Raw genomic sequence first — 18,274 nt, forward strand, 5'->3', positions numbered from 1 at the left:
AATTTTGTTTCTTTGGTATTTAGAAAGATTTACATTTTGATTGTATTGGTTACTTTTGCACTTATACAACTGTTAAAATTTCCTTATAATCCAATTTTCTTATTTAATCTTTTACTATCTAATACCACTCTTTGACTCTCAAGTATTGCTTATATAATAATCAATGAGCTTATTCTACTTTCTCATTATTTCTCCCTACTCCTTTTTTAGCTGCATTATTTCTACTTTCTAAGAGCATATATTTATACATTATTTTTCTACCCATCCTCATCTTTATTAATCTTATATTTTATTTATTTTTTTAATAAATTTATTTATTTTATTTATTTTTATTTTTGGCTGCGTTGGGTCTTCATTGCCATGTGTGGGCTTTCTCTAGTTGCGGCGAGTGGGGGCTACTCTTCATTGTGGTGCGCAGGCTTCTCTTGTTGCGGAGCATGGGCTTTAGGCATGCGGGCTTCAGTAGTTGTGGCACGTGGGCTCAGTAGTTGTGGCTCGCAGGCTCTAGAGCATGGGCTCAGTAATTGTGGCTCATGGGCTTAGTTGCTCCACAGCATGTGGGATCTTCCTGGACCAGGGCTCAAATCCGTGTCCCCTGCAATAGCAGGCAGATTCTTGACAACTGTACCACCAGGGAAGCCCTAATCTTATATTTTAAATTAAAAAGCTTCTGTTGCTAAATTTCTCTAGTCATTTCTTGGTTGGATGAAGTACACTCTTTAATAGTTTGGCCCAAGAAGGGCTCAAGGATACAATATTATTTGAGTTATTGCAAGTTTACAACTATTTTTACATGGCCATGATATTTAAAGGACAACTCATATGGATATAAAATCCTTGATCCACGTTTTATTTCTTTGAGTTTCTTGAAAATGCTGCTCCTCTGATAGCTTGATTTACATGCTGCTTTTCTAGAGGCCCTGAGAATTTTCTCTTTATAACTTGTAGTTTTACTTGAATACATATCGGTGTTGGTAATTCCGGGACAATTTTCCCAGGTAGGTCCTTTTAATAAATAAATAAATGAATATTATATATATACATATGTACATTTTATTTCAGAAAATTTTTCTTCTATTAGAATTTTACATATTAGTTCTGTTTCCATGTTTAATTTTTCATCTTCAGGGATTCCAGACATTACTACGTTGTATCTTCGTTGACAGTATTAATTTAAATACTTTATCTCTGACTCTTTTTACTTTTTTATTGTTGTTTTCTGAATTTATTTCGAGTATCTTAGTTTTTATTCAAATCTATTCCTTCCGGGCCTCTTGTAACTTGGTCTTTATTTCTCATATGATTTTGTCATTTCTTATATTTTCCTGAATTCAATCCATTCTTATTTCTTCTTATTGTTTTATGTTCATTTTTGTACTAAATTTAAAAATATCTGATATAAGCTACTTCTTCATGTGCTTGTTTGATGATATATGCTTCAGTATGGAATTATGTATTACAGTTATCTTCTGCTTCCTGGTTAATTAGGGGTGGGGGAGTGGGATTTTCTTCATCTGAAAAATTTGTATTAGCATTCATGTGTTCTATTATTTTTCTTATAGTACCTTTTTATATGTAAAACTGCTTGTACTTTTGCATTTCTGTGAACAGGCTGAAAGTTTGGGATAGTTTAAAAGATTGTTAATTCAAGAGCACTTTTCTGTCAGTGTTACAACATAGTTTCTTTAATAGATGGTTCTTTTTTGAGGGGTGGTAGTAAAGGGTGATATCCTTTGATTATTTTAAATTTTATTTTATCTTACAGGATGATAAATTTCCCCCTCTTGCTCTTTTTCTCTTCGCCATGAAGTTTCCAAAATGTGCTTCTTCTGTTCTTTTTACTCTCCTCTTCACAAATGTTGCCCTTCCAATTGCCTCCTTACAGGCCTCCCTCACCTTTACGTAAGCATCTTTCTTACACTCAGTGCTCAAAATTAGCAGGACTCTTTTTTCAGTATTTCCTTACATAGATTGACTTTCCCTTTTTCCTGTTGATTTTAGTTCAGTTCTAGGCCCTTCATTTCCCTCTTCTTTCTTCCACAATTTTTCTGTACCCATCTTGCTTTCTGCAAAGGTTTGTGGTGGAGATCCAAGAAATAGCTCCACTGAAAATGATGTTTATTTTTTTACTTGTGGGCATTTTAAAGTATGTAATTTCTCTGACTTATAATTATACTAAAGGTATGGGATTTGTGTGGTTATATTTGTTCTTCTACTTCAGGAGTCAGTAAACTATGGCTCCCAGGCCAAATCTGGTACACCACCTGTTTTTGAAATAAAGTCATGCTTTTTTTACTTATGCATTTTTTATGACTGCTTTCATAATACAATAGCAGAATAAATTAGTTAGAGATTCTGTGGCTCACAAAGCCTAAAATATTTTCTATCTGTCCCTTTACAAAATAAGTTTGCTGATCCCTGATCTACTTGATTTTTATAGTTTTTGGAGGATGTGTTAGAAGATTCAAATTTAGGTGCGTGCCATTAACTTGACTATTCAGACATCCTCCTAGAGAACTGAATGTTAAACATTCAATTTCCTTAAAATGCCATAGCCTTAAGAGCCTTAAAACTGAAATGCCAAAAACAAAACAATACCACACATAACCCTATTTTTTCTGGCAGTAGGAGAAATATAAGTAATATTTCTAAATGCCTACTGTGAGATAGGCACTTGGAACTTTGCATATATTATAATATTCCATGCCAAAACTCAGGGAATTATTCATTATCCTTTCCTCTGCCACAGATGAGGATGCTGGTGCTCAAAAAGATTGCTTACTTTGTTCAAGGTATTTTTACTGATAAATAGAAGAATTGGTATTCCAGCTCAGGCTTCTCTGGTTCTAAATCCTATATTCTACTAGATCTCTTCTGCTAATTCATGAATGTAAATTAGGCAAATTATGCAGCTAGTTCAGGTTAAGTCTCAAGAATTAAATGCCATTCAAGAATATTCACTTTTCTGTTTAAGCTAGCTCCTATCCCTAACTAACTTGAACCATTTAATTCCACACCACATACTCCCAACCCCTTTCTTTATTCCTGTGCCTAACTTTCATGAAAGATAACTGTGCCCATATGAAGGAACACCAAGCCAAACATTCTAGTAATACACTGTCAACCATGTCAGGAAAATTGTACCTTGGGGACCTACCATCTTTCTCAGCAAAGAGCTATCAAATTTGGTCTAAGAGCTTAGACCAAAGAGCTATCTGCTTTGGTCTAAGTATAAGACCCTGAAAGCCAGAATGATTATATATTTGAAGTCTTCCTGTTGTGTCACATGTTGCCAAGCCTCACAAATCAAAAAGAATAAGAATGGCACACACACACACACACACACACACACACACACAATGTACAGACTTGCCAGAGCAAAATATGCACTGTTCAGGAGCTCCTGAAATTGAGACATTAGATTGCTTAGACTGTACGCCACAATAAAGTAACCTGAAGCAAAACATGCACCCAGGGTGCCCTGAGGAGCTGTTTAGTGTTCTTTATAATATGTGCTGCCCATTTCAAAACAATCAGTCCTTCTATCCCTCACCCCATCTTAAGAGTGTGTTTCTCCAGGCTTTGCCTCTCATTACAACCAACAAACTATTGAGCTCATTCGTATTGCACAAAACAATTTCATATGGGAGAGAATTGGTACAAAACAATCTAGTTTTGACACCAGTTGGCTAGTGTACAGTCAAGGACTTTCTCTGAGCAGACAGTGTTCCTCTGGTTAAAAACTGCTATTTTAAAAGTTGTTTTGGGAATTCATGGAGTTTACATAAGACCTTGCTTCCTTCATTCCTCCAAAATTAGATTTCCTATAGTAGTCATTCCACAGACACTATCTCAGGCAGTTTCTACTCAGAATATGTTTTGCTTGAAGTGGAAAACAAAGAAATCTTGCAGGCTTGCAGTTTGGGGATAGCAATTTATTTCAATAATAGGAATGACAACAAACTGGATAATTTCTGCATTTAAAAATTCTGTTTGATTCTGGAAGTTTTAACCACAGGAGTGAGAGTAGCCACGAACATGATGGGATTCTAATTAGATGGATATAACGATATCAGTCAAAGCTACACTGAGTATATTCCCCTTTCAGATATCTGTGAAAGGGGAACCTCATTTTTTGATAATAAGAATAAAATAAGAAAAAATACATGCACTTGAAATAAAAGTAAAAAGTGGGAGGACATCACACAGCTAAGTAGGCTCCAGCCATGAGAAGGTACGTGAAAGAGTTTGTACTCCTGACAAAAGAATGCCAACAAATGAAAGCATATGACTTATATAAGAAAAAAAAGGATGATTTTAGCCTGTTTGCTTGAGGAAGTTTTCAGCTACTGCTGACATTTTGTTTCTCCTGCTACTGGTCAGAGGCAGGGTTAGTAATAAACCACATTATTATACAGCTATGTCTCACCCATCCATTTTCACTTTTCTGCTTGGAAAGAAACTCTAGAAATCAGGAATCCAGGGCTGGGAAAAGAGAGATGTATACTTTACTGAGGCTATGAATAAGGTTCAAGGAAATATCTGTAGCCCACTGCTGGGAATGCTTGACTGCTTTTGCATTCCTCCAGAGGTTTGGGATAACCCAGAGAGGGGGCATAGAACAGAGTCAACAAACTATTAGCAAAATACTATACTTAGGTTTACAGGAGAGTCTATTATAAGTCAGACATGGTTGTAGCCCTGATTCTACCATTTATTCACTCAGCACCTCTTTCAAATTACATTACATCTCAACTCTCAGTTCACTCATTTATGTACTGAGGGTAATAATTATACTCACCTTCCAAGTGGTTTTATGCATAAAAGAAAATAATACATTTAAAGTTTTAAAATTTTTGTTATCAGTACAAACTTTAGGACTTGCTGCATATAACACTCATTTTGTACTTGAGCACGTAAGTTTTTTAAGCTCCTTTAATGCAGGGACCATATCTTATTCTTCCTCATCAATTACTTAGTTCCTATGCCATTTCTGAGTCAATAACAGAGAAAAAGAGAAGTTGATGATTTTGACTGATGGTCTCAATTTTTGTTAAAAGGAGTTATATGTTATCTGTTAAGATTGAGAACAAGAGGGGTTAAGGAAAGAGGTACATACTTATAATACTTAGTGATGCAGTGGGAGAGGGAGTGAACCAAAGATAAGTAAAAGGATTGAAAGTAGTTCTAAAGACCCAGTTCGGGTTAGGGAGCATAAATTTGCGTTGTTTTAAATCATCCTGGGAATTGAAGGTAAGAAAGGAGAAGGCAAGGACCCAGTGTATAGCACAGGGAACTATACCCAATATCTTGTAATAACCTATAATGGAAAAGAATCTGAAAAAAAAATTAAAAAAAAAAAAAATATATATATATATAATAAAACTGAATTGCTTTGCTATACACCTGAAACTAACACAACATTGTAAATCAACTATACTTCAAATAAATAAATAAATAAATAAATAATTTTTTAAGTAAAGAAAGAAGGCAAAATGAATCATGATTACACTTCACCAGAAGAGAACAACAGTTAGATAGGTATAGGAAAATCAACTGAACAATTTGTAAAAAAACTGAACAGAGGTCTATAGGAGGCTCTTAGAATAGAGGAATTGGAAGCATTTCAAGAAATATATGACCCATAATTGGAAGAAGATATAAGGAAAGTTAGTAGCTGGGTGATGAGGTCAGAGGCTACAAGCAGAGAATGAAAGTGTTACTGGAGTCTCAGTTGCTGAGGAGGGGAATTATAATGATGACAAATTCAGGAGGTACTCCTGTGAGGAAAAACCTAAGTGAAAATAAAGGTAAAGGTGAATAGAGTTTAAAAGGTACAGGAGACTTCCAGTTTCAGCTCTGACATGTAAAGAGCTTGGAAGTTGTTGCTCTCATCCTTACAACAAGAAATATCTAGACAAGCCAACTCAATGGCTTTTCTTGGACCCATCAGAGAAGTGAATTTACAGAGCAAACTACCCCCCTGAATCTGGAGAAACAAGAAAATCCAGAGAGTCACAGCCAAGATTTCCTTACCTGTAGCAGAAGCCACTGCAGCAATATACTGGTAGGAACACTGAAATGGTAATTTTGACAAATTTCTGGAGGATGATTATGGAGAAATGCGAGCATGAGAAATTCCCAGGGGCTACGGTCTCAGGTGGGCATCCAAACTTTTATGGACTTTACCTCCAGGAAACCCACCAGATTCTCAAGGTGAAGATCCAAGAAAGATCCCTTCAGGTGTCTAGCAGGGGAAGAAAAAGGGTAATCCCTGTGAAACAAGCCCAGAGTCCTCTCCATAACAAAAGCCTATCCTCCAGGGGGAAAATAAAATTACCCTCCAGCGCCCTCTAGCCTTCCTATCTCAGATAAGGTGATGAGGAATCTATACAAGAAGAAACCCTTATGAAGTCACAGGCCAACTCACCAAGATAAAAAGGGAAAGGGCTCAAATCAATAACATTAGAAATGAAAAAGGAGAAGTTACAACTGACACCACAGAAATACAAAGGATCATAAGAGACTACTACAAACAACTATATGCCAATAAGATGGACAACATAGAAGAAATGGACAAATTCTTAGAAAGGTACAACCTTCCAAGACTGAACCAGGAATAAATAGAAAATATGAAGAGACCATTCACAAATACTGAAATTGAAATAATGATTTTAAAATTTCCAACAAACAAAAGTCCAGAACCATACACAGAAATAAACTCAAAATGGATTAAAGATTTTGAGGTAGAAAATACTACCTCAAATATTTCTTCTACTCAGTTTCTTTCCCTTCCGTTACTCCAATTACATATACGTTACATCTTTTGAAATTGTCTCACGTTTATTTTATGAACTATTCTTTTTCATTCTTATTTCTCTTTGCATTTCAGTTTGGAAAGTTTCTGTTGACCTACTTGAAAATTCACTGATTCTTTCATCAGCTATGTTAAGTCTACTGGCGATCACACCAAAGATATTCTTCATTTCTGTTACGGTGTTTTGGATTTCTAGCATTTCCTTTTGATCCTTTCTTGGAATTTCCATCTCTCTGATTGAATTACTCATCTGTGTTTGGATGTTGTCTACTTTTCCTTAGAGCCCTTAACATAGTAAACATAGCTATTTAAAATTCTCTGCCTGATAATTCCAATATATCTGAATCTAATGGTTGCTTTGTCTCTTCAGGCTGTGAATTTTTTTTTTTTTTCCCTGTGCTGTGCCTTTTAATTTTTTGTTGAAAGCAGGACCTATTGCATTGGGAAAGAGGAATTACATTAATTTTCTATTGCTGCTGTAACAAAGTATCACAAACTTAGTGACTTAAAATGATACAAATTTGTCTTACGATTCTGGAGGTCAGAAGTCCAAAATATGTCTCCCAGGGCTAAAATCAAGGTGTTAGCGTTCCTTTCTGGAGGTTCTTGGGGAAAGTCAGAAGTATTTTCTAGCTTCCAGTGGCCACCTGCATTCCTTGGCTAGTGGTCCCATTATGTACTGCATCATCAAAGCCAGCAACATTTGGCTGAATCCTTACAAACTGCCATCTCTCTGGTTCTCTCACTCTGCTCTCCTCTTTCACTTAGCCTTATAATTACATTGGGCCTACCTGGGAAATCCAGGATAATGTCTCCATCTCAAGATCAGCTACTGACAATGTTAATTCCACTTGCAACCTTATTTCCCCTTTTCCTTGTCACAGGTTCTGAATTAAGACTTGCACATCTTTTGGGGAGGGGGGTGCGTTATTTTACTTACCACAGGAACTGAGGTCAATAGGCCTCTTGTTTGAAGATTTATGTTTATTCGGCTAGGAGTTGGGCTTTGTTTAACGTTTTCTGAAGCTATAGGTGCCAGGGACTTCAATTTCCTCTAGTGTTTTGTTTTGGCTCCCCTCTTGACTTTGACCTTCCCTAAATACCTCCTCAGAGAAAATCTGGGCCTTCCAGCTTTTTCAGCTGTAATCTATAGGAGCCCTGTTGGTGTGGTGGTAATGCATGGGAGAGGGGAGTGTTTTATAATCTTTTAATTAAGTCTCAGTCTTTTAATGGACCCATGTCTCTGTCCTGTAACTTTTTTTTTTTTTTATTGGAGTATAGTTGATTTATGATGTTATGTTAGTTTCTGTTCTACAGCAAAGTGAATCAGTTATACATATACATATATCCACTCATTTTTAGATTCTTTTCCAATATAGGTCATTACAGAGTACTAAGTACAGTTCCCTGTGCTATACAGTAGGTCCTTATTAGTTATCTATTTTATATATAGTAGTGTGTATATGTCAATTCCAATCTCCCAATTTATCCCTCCCCTCCCTTTCCCCCCGATAACCATAAGTTTGTTTTCTACATCTGTGACTCTATTTCTGTTTTGTAAATAAGTTCATTTGTATCATTTTTTTTAGATTCAACATATAAGTGATTTCATACAATATTTGTCTTTTTCTATCTGACTTACTTCACTTAGTATGATAATCTCTATGTCCATCCATGTTATTGAAAATGGCATTATTTTATTCTTTTTATGGCTGAGTAATATTCCATTGTATATATATACATCATATCTTCTTTATCCATTCATCTGTCGACAGACATTTAGGTTGCTTCCGTGTCTTGGCTATTGTAAATAATGCTGCTATGAACATTGGGGCACATGTATCTTTTCGAATTAGAGTTTTCTCTAGATATATGCCCAGGAGTGGGATTGCTGGATCATATGGTAAATCTATTTTTAGTTTTTTAAGGAACCTCCATACTGTTCTCCATAATGGTTGTACCAATTTACATTCCCACCAACAGACTAGGAGGTCTCCCTTTTCTCCATACCCTCTCCAGCATTTATTGTTTGTAGACTTTTTGATGATGGCCATTCTGACCTGTGTGAGATGATACCTCATTGTAGTTTTGATTTGCATGTCTCTGGTAATTAGTGATGTTGAGCATCTTTTTATGTGCTTTTTGGCTATCTGTTTGTCTTCTTTGGAGAAATGTTTATTTAGATCTTCTGCCCATTTTTTGATTGGGTTATTTGTTTTTTTGACATAGAGCTGCATGAGCTGTTTGTAAATTTTGAAGACTAATCCCCTGTCAGTCTCTTCATTTGCAAATATTTTCTCCCATTCTGTGAGTTGTCTTTTCATTTTGTTTATGGTTTCCTTTGCTGTGCAGAAGCTTTTAAGTTTAATTAGGTCCCACTCATTTATTTTTGTTTTTATTGTCATTACTCTAGGAAGTGGATCAAAAAAGATCTTCCTGCGATTTATGTCAGAGAGTGTTCTTCTTACGTTTTCCTCTAAGAGTAGTGGAAAATACTCTACTCAAAGAACTTTCCAAACTTAATGGTAAACACCAAACCACAGATCCAGGAAGCTCAGAAAACATTAAACAGAAAAAACAGAAGAGAAAAAAAAAAAAAAACTCTATCATATTCAAACTGCAGAACACCAAAGACAAAGGGAAAAAAATATCGAAAGAAGCCAGAGAGGGAAAAGCACTTTACCTGTAGAAGATCAAAATTTTAGTGGACTTTTCATCAGAAACCACAGAACCAAGAAGAGAGTGGAGTGAAATATTTAAATACTCGGGGAAAAAACCCCACCAACCCAGAATTCTATATACAGCAAAATTATCCTTCAAAGGTTAACAAAATGTACTTTATCAGACAAATAAAAATTGAAGGAATTCAATGCCAGCAACTGCAAGAAATATTAAAAGAAGTTCTTCAGGGAGAAGAAAACGTTATGTTAGAAACTCAGATCTATATAAAGAAAGGAAGAGAATCAGAGAGGGATAAATGAATAAATTAAATCTTTTATTTTTCTTATTCTTAGTTGATCCAAACAATAACTGTTTATTTAAAATAAAAACAATAATAATAATGTATTGAGTGATTATAGAATATGGATGTTAAATGAATGACAGCAATGTCACAAGGTACAGAAGAGAGGAATCGGGAGTACTCTAAGTTACCTTACTATTCATAAAGCGGAATAGGGTTATTTGAAGGAGGGTTTAGATTATTTATAAAATACATATTGTAAACTCTAGAGCAGCCATTAAAAAAGTTTTAAGAAGTATAACTGACACACTAAGAGAGGATATAAAAATGGAATAATATAAAATGCTCAATTAAAATGAGAGGTAGAAAAAGAAGGCTCTGGCAATGAATATATACAGTTATAAATATGGTTGATATTAATTCAAATATTTCAAAAATTACTTTAAATGTGAATGGTCTATATACACCAATTAAAAGTCAGAGATTGTCAGAGTGGATTAAAAAAACAACAACAAACTATATGTTGTCTGTAAGCAACTCACTTTAGATGTAAAGACACAGATAAGTCTATAAAATAAAGGGATAGAGAAAGATATACCATGGTAACTCTAATCAAAAGAAAGTTGGAATAGCTATATCAATTTCAGACAAAGCTGATTTCAGAACAAGGAAAGTTATCATGGACAAAAAGGACATTATGTACTATTAAAGGGGTCAATTCTACAAGACATACTGATTCTAAATGTGTATTCAACCAAAAAGAGTGTTGAAATATAGGAACAAAAGCTGACAGAATTGCAAGAAGAAATATACAAATCCACTCTTGCAGTTGGAGACTTGATAGATTTAAGTAATTGATAGATCAAGCCAACATAAAATCAGTAAGGATACATTTAACCTGAACAGCTCTATCAATCAAATTGATCTAAATCACATTTATAAAATACTCCATCCAACAACATCAGAATACACATTCTTTTTCAGCTCACATGGAACTTTCACCAAGATAGACCATATTCTAGGCCCTAAGACACAGCTTTAAAGAATAGAAATCATGGAAAGTATGTTTGCAGACCACAGTAGAATTGAACTCAGTAACAGAAAGGTATTGGGACAGTCTCCAAATATTTGAAAATTAAAGAACAAACTTCTAAATGACACATGAGTCAAGAAAGAAATCTTAAGGGAAATTTTTAAATATTTTGAACTAAATGAAAATGAAAACAAAATTTATCACGTTTTGTGGGAGGCAGTGAAAGCAATACTTAGAGGGAAATTTATAGCATTAAATACATATTTTAGAAAATAATAAAGGTCTAAAATCAATAACCTATGCTTGAACATTAGGAAATTAAAGGAAGAATAGCAATTTAAGCCTAAAGCAAGCAGAAGAAAAGATATAATAAAAATTAGAATACAAATCAATGAAATTTAAAATAGGAAAATAATAAAGAAAATCAAGGAACTCCAAAGGTGAATTTTTAATATATCAAAAAATTGATAACCCCTAGCCAGACTAACAAGAGCGAGACAGAGACAGAGAGAGACAGAGAGAATACAAGTTACCAATATCAGAAATTAAAGAGGAGTCATTACTACTGATCTAATGGAAATTAAAAGGATAAACAAGGAATTCTATGAACACTGTAAGACAACCCATCCTTGCCTTTATTCAGGCAACATTTGAATTTTCTCCATAGGCAGTAAGTTGGGTTGCTTTGCAAAACTGCAGAGCAAAATAAAGAATTATTGTTTAACTTTTCAACTTATAAAATATGTTCTTGAAACTCTGTATAGAATCAATAATCCTGAATGCCAAGGCTTTGGATTGTAAATAGACTTCTTTATAGAAAGCAGTATTTGAATTTTAAAAATGCTAAAAGCATGAAGAACATAGGACATAAATTTTGTACCATAAATGACAGTGTTAGAAAAACTGCATGGTCTTGTAAGAACTACTGAAAAGTTCAATTAACTGGGGGAAGCAGGGAGATGTCTTTTCATTAGTGAAGAATACAGGGAAATTTGTCCAGTGTTGTGAGTAGGGGAAAATGCTGGGATCCTGCCCCTCTTCAGGATGATTCCCAGAGTGAGGGATCTTAGAATCCTCAGAAAAGTTCAGGAGAATCTTGGAACTCTGAGAGTTGGCATGCCTCACAGAAAAGTCTTGGTCCAGTATATTACCAAGTATATTAGTTTTCTTTCACTACTGAAGCAAATTACCACAGATTTAGTGGCTTAAAACAAGATACATTTATTGTCTTGCAGTTCTGTGGGTTAGAAATCCAACACAGTTCTCACTGGGATAAAATAAAGGTCTTAGCAAGGCTATATCCCTTTCTGGAGGTTCTGGGGGAGAACCTTTTCCAGAGTCTATAGACCAGCTTCATTCTTTGGCTTATGACTCCTTCTCTCCATCTTCAAAGCTAGCATTGTTTCATCTCTACGACTGTCCTTTCATAGTCACATCTCACTCTGACCTCAGTTGGGAAAGGTTTTCCACTTCTAAGGACCTCTGTGATTACATTTGGCCCAACTGGATAATTCAATATAAACTTCCATCTCAAGATCCCTTAACTTCATCACATGTGCAAAGTACTTTTTGTGTCATGTAAGGTAAATTACAGGTTCTGGGGGTTAAACATGTGGACATGTTTGGGGGGGCGATACCTACCAGGCAATGCCTGAGAAAGATGTATAATTAGATGGGCCTGAATGGAGTCTTGAAGTACCCCATATACTATTTTGGGAAGAAGCATATATTTACTTTCTTCTCAGAGGGCATGAAAGTGACTGAGAGAGAGCAGACTGACTGGGACAGGCTCAAGAATATGGTAAACAGCCAGGTCAGAGTGTACAGTGTGGCACACTCTACCAGTGACCATGGAAAGACAAAGGACATAAACAGTAGATATGTCAAAGAAAGGGGCCATTGCCTCATGACTGGGCTAAATAACTTATAACTCAATGGATGCCAGCAATGGACAGAGGATAGCCACAAATAAGACATGTCTGTCCCTGACGTCCAACAATGCATAACCCCCTGGAATTAGACTTTACTGATATGTCTGTGCGTAAATTCTTATTTCACTGAGTTCATATCATGGTATAACTGACCTTACATGAAGGGGACTAGATTCAGTTACTTTCTATAGGCAGCAAATAAGTTTATCAAAAAAATAAATAAGTTAGGTGTTTGCTCACCTAAATGTGACTATGAAATTTGTTTTCACTTTGCAAACATGAGTTTTAAATTCAGACAGACTAGAACAAAATCTCAGTCCCACCATGTTCTAGCTGTGTGACCTTGAGCATATAATGCAATGCCTCTAAACCTCAGTGTTTTCAAATGTAGTAACATAACTTTGTAAGCTATTTAGTAGAAAATTGAGACTCTGGGGGCCTGTGTTGTTGTAACCAAGGAAATGAGAGTGCTAGCTAAATTGCTCTTCTGAATAAAATAAAACAAAACAAAAAATTCAGAGATCAGAACAAAAGAGTACAGAAAAATATAAGCAAAACAAAACATGACAGGAGACTAGGGTATAGCTTTGTTACTTTTAGGATCAGGAATAGCTAATATTGAATTTTAAACTGTGTTACCATGATGAAAATACTTTCATATTTTCAACACCTTGAATAAGGTCTTTCACACACACACACACACACACACCTTTGTGTGAATGGTTTGTGTGATAATAATTTAATTAACTCAGTTAATGAGAGGTAGAACAGACACAAACAAAATGACAAAATTAATCCTTAAATTCAACTAATGCAGTGAAAGCAGGTGGAAGGCACAGAGAAGAATAAGAACATAAGCCCCTAGTAATGGGCAAAGATCTTAGAAAGGGTTTCTATTTCTTCAGGGTATAGAATAAGGGATTTACGAAATTATTTCTATAGCAATAACTGCCCCCATCTCCAACCTCTAATTCCTCTTCATTTTTCTTTATATGAATATTATATCTCCATGTATTTTATTTGTGTATTGTCTATGACCCCCTCCCAAAAAAATGTAAATATCATGAGAACGGTTCTTGTTCATTGTTTTGTCCTTGTAGACTATAACAGTGCCTGGAACATATCAAGAGTTTTTTTAAAAAGTTGTTGGCTGACTGTATATTCAGATCTTAAGTTATAAGATCTTAAGTTGCTAATCTCTCAGTTATAGGTGTAAATAATTATAAAACAAAATCAGACCAACACTGAATGCTAACACAGAAGGATATGGGTTAGGGGCTTGTAAAAGGGAAGAAAGGACAGCAGAGGAGATGCAGCATAGGAAAAGTACCACAGGAAGGGAGGACTATGGACTGGTGAAGGGCTGGAGATTCTTCCGTGAGAAATGAAATTCTATTAGGGTAGTTCAGTCAGTCAGCTACTGTCACAATAATGCCATACAACAAGCTACCCCAAAACATAGCTGCATACAACAATAAGCAGACTAGTTGATGTTCAACGGTTCTAGTGTAGACTCAGCTTAACTGCCAATCACAGGTTCAGTTCATGACTGTGCAATGTGTTCCTCATTCTTCTGGGGCCAGTGGCTCCTCTGGTTCACATTTTTTTTTTTAATGGGAGAGAAAAAAAATCTCAAAAAATGTTCATTAGAATCACACAAAAGTTTTAAGGCCTAGACTTAGAGCCAGTAAAGTTTTTACCTGTCAACATTCCATTGGCCAAAAGAAATCACATGGCCAACCGCAACATCAATTAGGCAGGAAAGTATATTCCTCTCAGGGAGTTTCAAGAGAAGACAAGGGGCAAGGTAGTGAATGTTTGCTGCACAGTAATCTAATCTTACACAGTACACTAGCTGACAACAAACAAACCCAGAAATCTCAATATCTTAACAAAGGTTTCTTTCTTACTCACATTACGATGTAGATCAGCGGTATATGACACTTCTCCACAGTCATTCAGTAACCCAGGGTTTTTTCCCATCTAATTGCTATGTCATTCTCTCCATGTCACCCCCAGAAATGTCCTAATAAAAGAGTAGCCACTATCCATTTGTGGCCATTGAGCACTTGAAATGGGGATTTAGTCTGGATTGAGATGAGCTATAATTATAAAATAAACACTGGATTTTCAGGTACAGTATAGGGGAATTCAATAGCAGTCCAGTGGTTAGGACTCTGCTTTCATTGCCAAGGGCCAGGGTTCAATCCCTGGTAGGGGAACTAAGACCCCACAAGCTGCGTGGCGTGGCCAAATAGATAAATAATAAGAAAAAAATAAAGGTACAGTATAAAAAAGGAAAAAAGCTATCTAATAATTTTTATATTGATTACATTTTGAAATGATAATATATTTGATATATTGTGTTAAATAAATATATCAGTGAATCAATTTTACCCATTCCTTTTTACTGTTTTTAATGTGGTTCTTGGAAATTTTTTAATTACATATGTACTCACTGTATATTTGTATTGGACAGTACTGCTTTAGGACTAGCCACCAGACCAGGATAATGAAAGTAATAGTGGAGGGACTTCACAAATTTTAGGGACCAGCCTAGAGATGGCATTCATCACTCTGTATTCCATTGGCCAGAACTAACACTTAGGTGCAAGGGGGATAGGAAAGTAGGGGATCCAGGAAGAAAAACAGAATACAAACATTAGTAAGCACTCTAATTCCTCATTTGCCTTCCTGCCTCCAGCACCTGAAAGTGAATTTCTTTCTATAAATCAAAACAAAACAAAACCTTTGAATAGGAGCCAAAATGTTGCATCACAGAAGAGGAAAGAAATAGAATGGAGATCATAATGGAAGATCCATTTTAATGGGGGAGAAAACAAATTGTTAAAGAAAAAATAATGAAGGCACCCACCAAAAGTGGATAACGCCCCAGGAACACAGGAAACTGTGACATTAAGGACACAGATCACTGGGTTTAAATTACTGTTCTTTTCTCCCTCAGAGTTTTTCCTTCCAACTCTGATTGGTTAATTTGGTAGATAATGAGAACAGGAATTCTGTGAAACCTTTGCTACTTACATGCAAACTCCAGATTCAATTTTTCATTATATAAATATATAAAATATGCCATATATTTGTTTCATATCTTAAATTTTCACCCAAAATCTTGTACTAAGCATGCTGCTGAGAGGATTGTGCTATGACCTATATCAGTTCTTTACAGCATCTATGTCAGGTAGTAAGTAAGCAAATGCAATAATCTTGAGTTTGTGATTTGGTGGACTCGTGGGAGGAAAATGCCTGACACTGTTTACATAAACACTCAGCGACATGGTGTCAACATACTCAAATATCTTTCCTCAGTCAGAAACTTTTCTTCTTAATACGATTTCTATAAAATTTTCCAATCTTCAAAAAAACACAATTCTACAATATTTATTTCCATAGAGCATATGCTGCAAAGAAACCCTGTGCTTGGTGAGTCTGCAAGTTCGTCTCTCCCTAGTCTGTGCTGCTGTCTGGCTGAGTTTTGGTGAAGTCACTCCCAAGCCATTTTTTGATAACTGAAGGTGGCCATTAGCAAACTAATGCTTAAAACTCAATGTCTTCTCACGTATTCTTCAAGAAAGGGACAGCAGCTTTATTCTGTTTTTAAAGCTATCTTGATATAAAAGTGAAATTGAATGTGAAATATATCAAATTTGTCTATATCTTATCTGACTGTTTGGTTCATTTGGGAGAAAACTGTCTCTAGCATGTAACAGCAGTCTACTCCAAAATAACCCTATTCTCTGGGCATTTCCTATATGTTCTATGGAGCACGTTTCAGGAATGTCTCCCTAGCCTCACACTACCTATTCTCTCTTTCTTGGATTATAGAACAATTTCAAACTGAGAGCATTTAGCATTAGGCGAGTAGATCCATCCTTTTTGCAATTGATAAGGGATATGTGTACATACACACAATATGTGTTTGTATATGTGTATAAAAATACACATATGCCCATACATGCATGCGTGTATATGATATATCTTATTACTTTCTTATAGCCCCATAAACATAAAACTCATATCAGATCAGATAATTTTTCCAAAAGACTCCATACTAAGTCAAAAACACTAATTCCTCAAATAAATATTTAAGTGACCATAACGTGCCATTTTGACAGGCACTGAGGATATAGCAGTGAACAAGAAAAATGGGCCCTCGCCTTTATGGAGCTTACAGTCTATCAGAGAAAATCAGAAACTTAAACAAGTAATTGTGATTAGGTATATGATAGGGTTAAGGCAGGTTGTCCAAGAGACTAAAGAATAATGAGACAAGCGTTAAGAGGCAGAGAATAATGTTCTAGTCAGAGAAGTAGCATATATAAAGGTCCAGCGACAAGAGAGAACATCTAAGATTTAAGGAATTACATGAAACATATTTTCACAGGAGTGTGGAGTACAAGGGTGGGTCTGTGAGACGGGGTGCATAGTGGTGGCCCACAAGAGGGAATAATAAACTCTGCCATTTACAGAGGACAAGTCATGGCAACTTCACAGAAGTTAAGGTTGAGGTACAACTGGTCTTACATGTAAGCAGTTTTTCAGGTAAAGGAAATAATAGCAACTACTCCAAAGTTCATGCTTTAACCCCATAAACAGGGTCGGAGCCATTGCAGGACAGCAGTGAAGCATACAGAAAGAGTCCTCAAGCAGCTGGTCTGTGTTATACCCTAATGACAATCAGGCTATATTTAGATCTTTACCATTTACAGTGCACTTTTCCATTGAATCCTCACCCCAGCACTGAGCCTCAGTATATTGAATCAATGTGTAAAGAACTCATACAACTCAATAGTTAAAAAATAATAATAATAACCCAATTAAAAATGGGCAAAAGAATTCAGCAGACATTTTTCCAAAAAAGACATACAAATGGCCAAGAGGTATATGAAAAGGTGCTGGATATCACTAATCATCAGGGAAATACAAATCAAAACCGTAATAAAATGTCACCTTACACCTGTTAGGATAGCTTCTCCCAAAAAGACAGGAGACAACAAGTGGTGTTGAGGGTGTGGAGAAAGGGAACCCTTGTGCACTGTTGGTGGAAGGTAAATTGGAACAGTCATTATAGAAAACAGTACAGAAGTTCCTTGAAAATTTAAAAATAGATCTACCATATGATCCAGCAATCTCACTTCTGGGTATATATCCAAGGAAACAAATCAGTATCTCAAGAAGATATCTGCAATCCCATGTGCACTGAAGCATTTTTCACAATAACCAAGATATTGAACCAACATAAGTGTCCATCATCTGATAAATGGATATATATGTGATATATATATATATATATATCCATTTATACATATATATACCTACACACAACACACACACATATATATACTCAATACACTGCATGTATTGAGTATATATATGAATATTACTCATCCATTGGGAAAGAAGGAAATTCTGCCATTTGAAAAAACATGAGTAAACGAGAGAACATTATGCTAAGTGAAATCAGCCAGACAGGGAAAGACAAATACTGGATGATCTCACTTATATGTAGAAAC

The sequence above is a fragment of the Eubalaena glacialis genome, chromosome 3 (genome assembly GCF_028564815.1).
Source record: "Eubalaena glacialis isolate mEubGla1 chromosome 3, mEubGla1.1.hap2.+ XY, whole genome shotgun sequence".
Lineage (NCBI taxonomy): Eukaryota > Metazoa > Chordata > Mammalia > Artiodactyla > Balaenidae > Eubalaena > Eubalaena glacialis.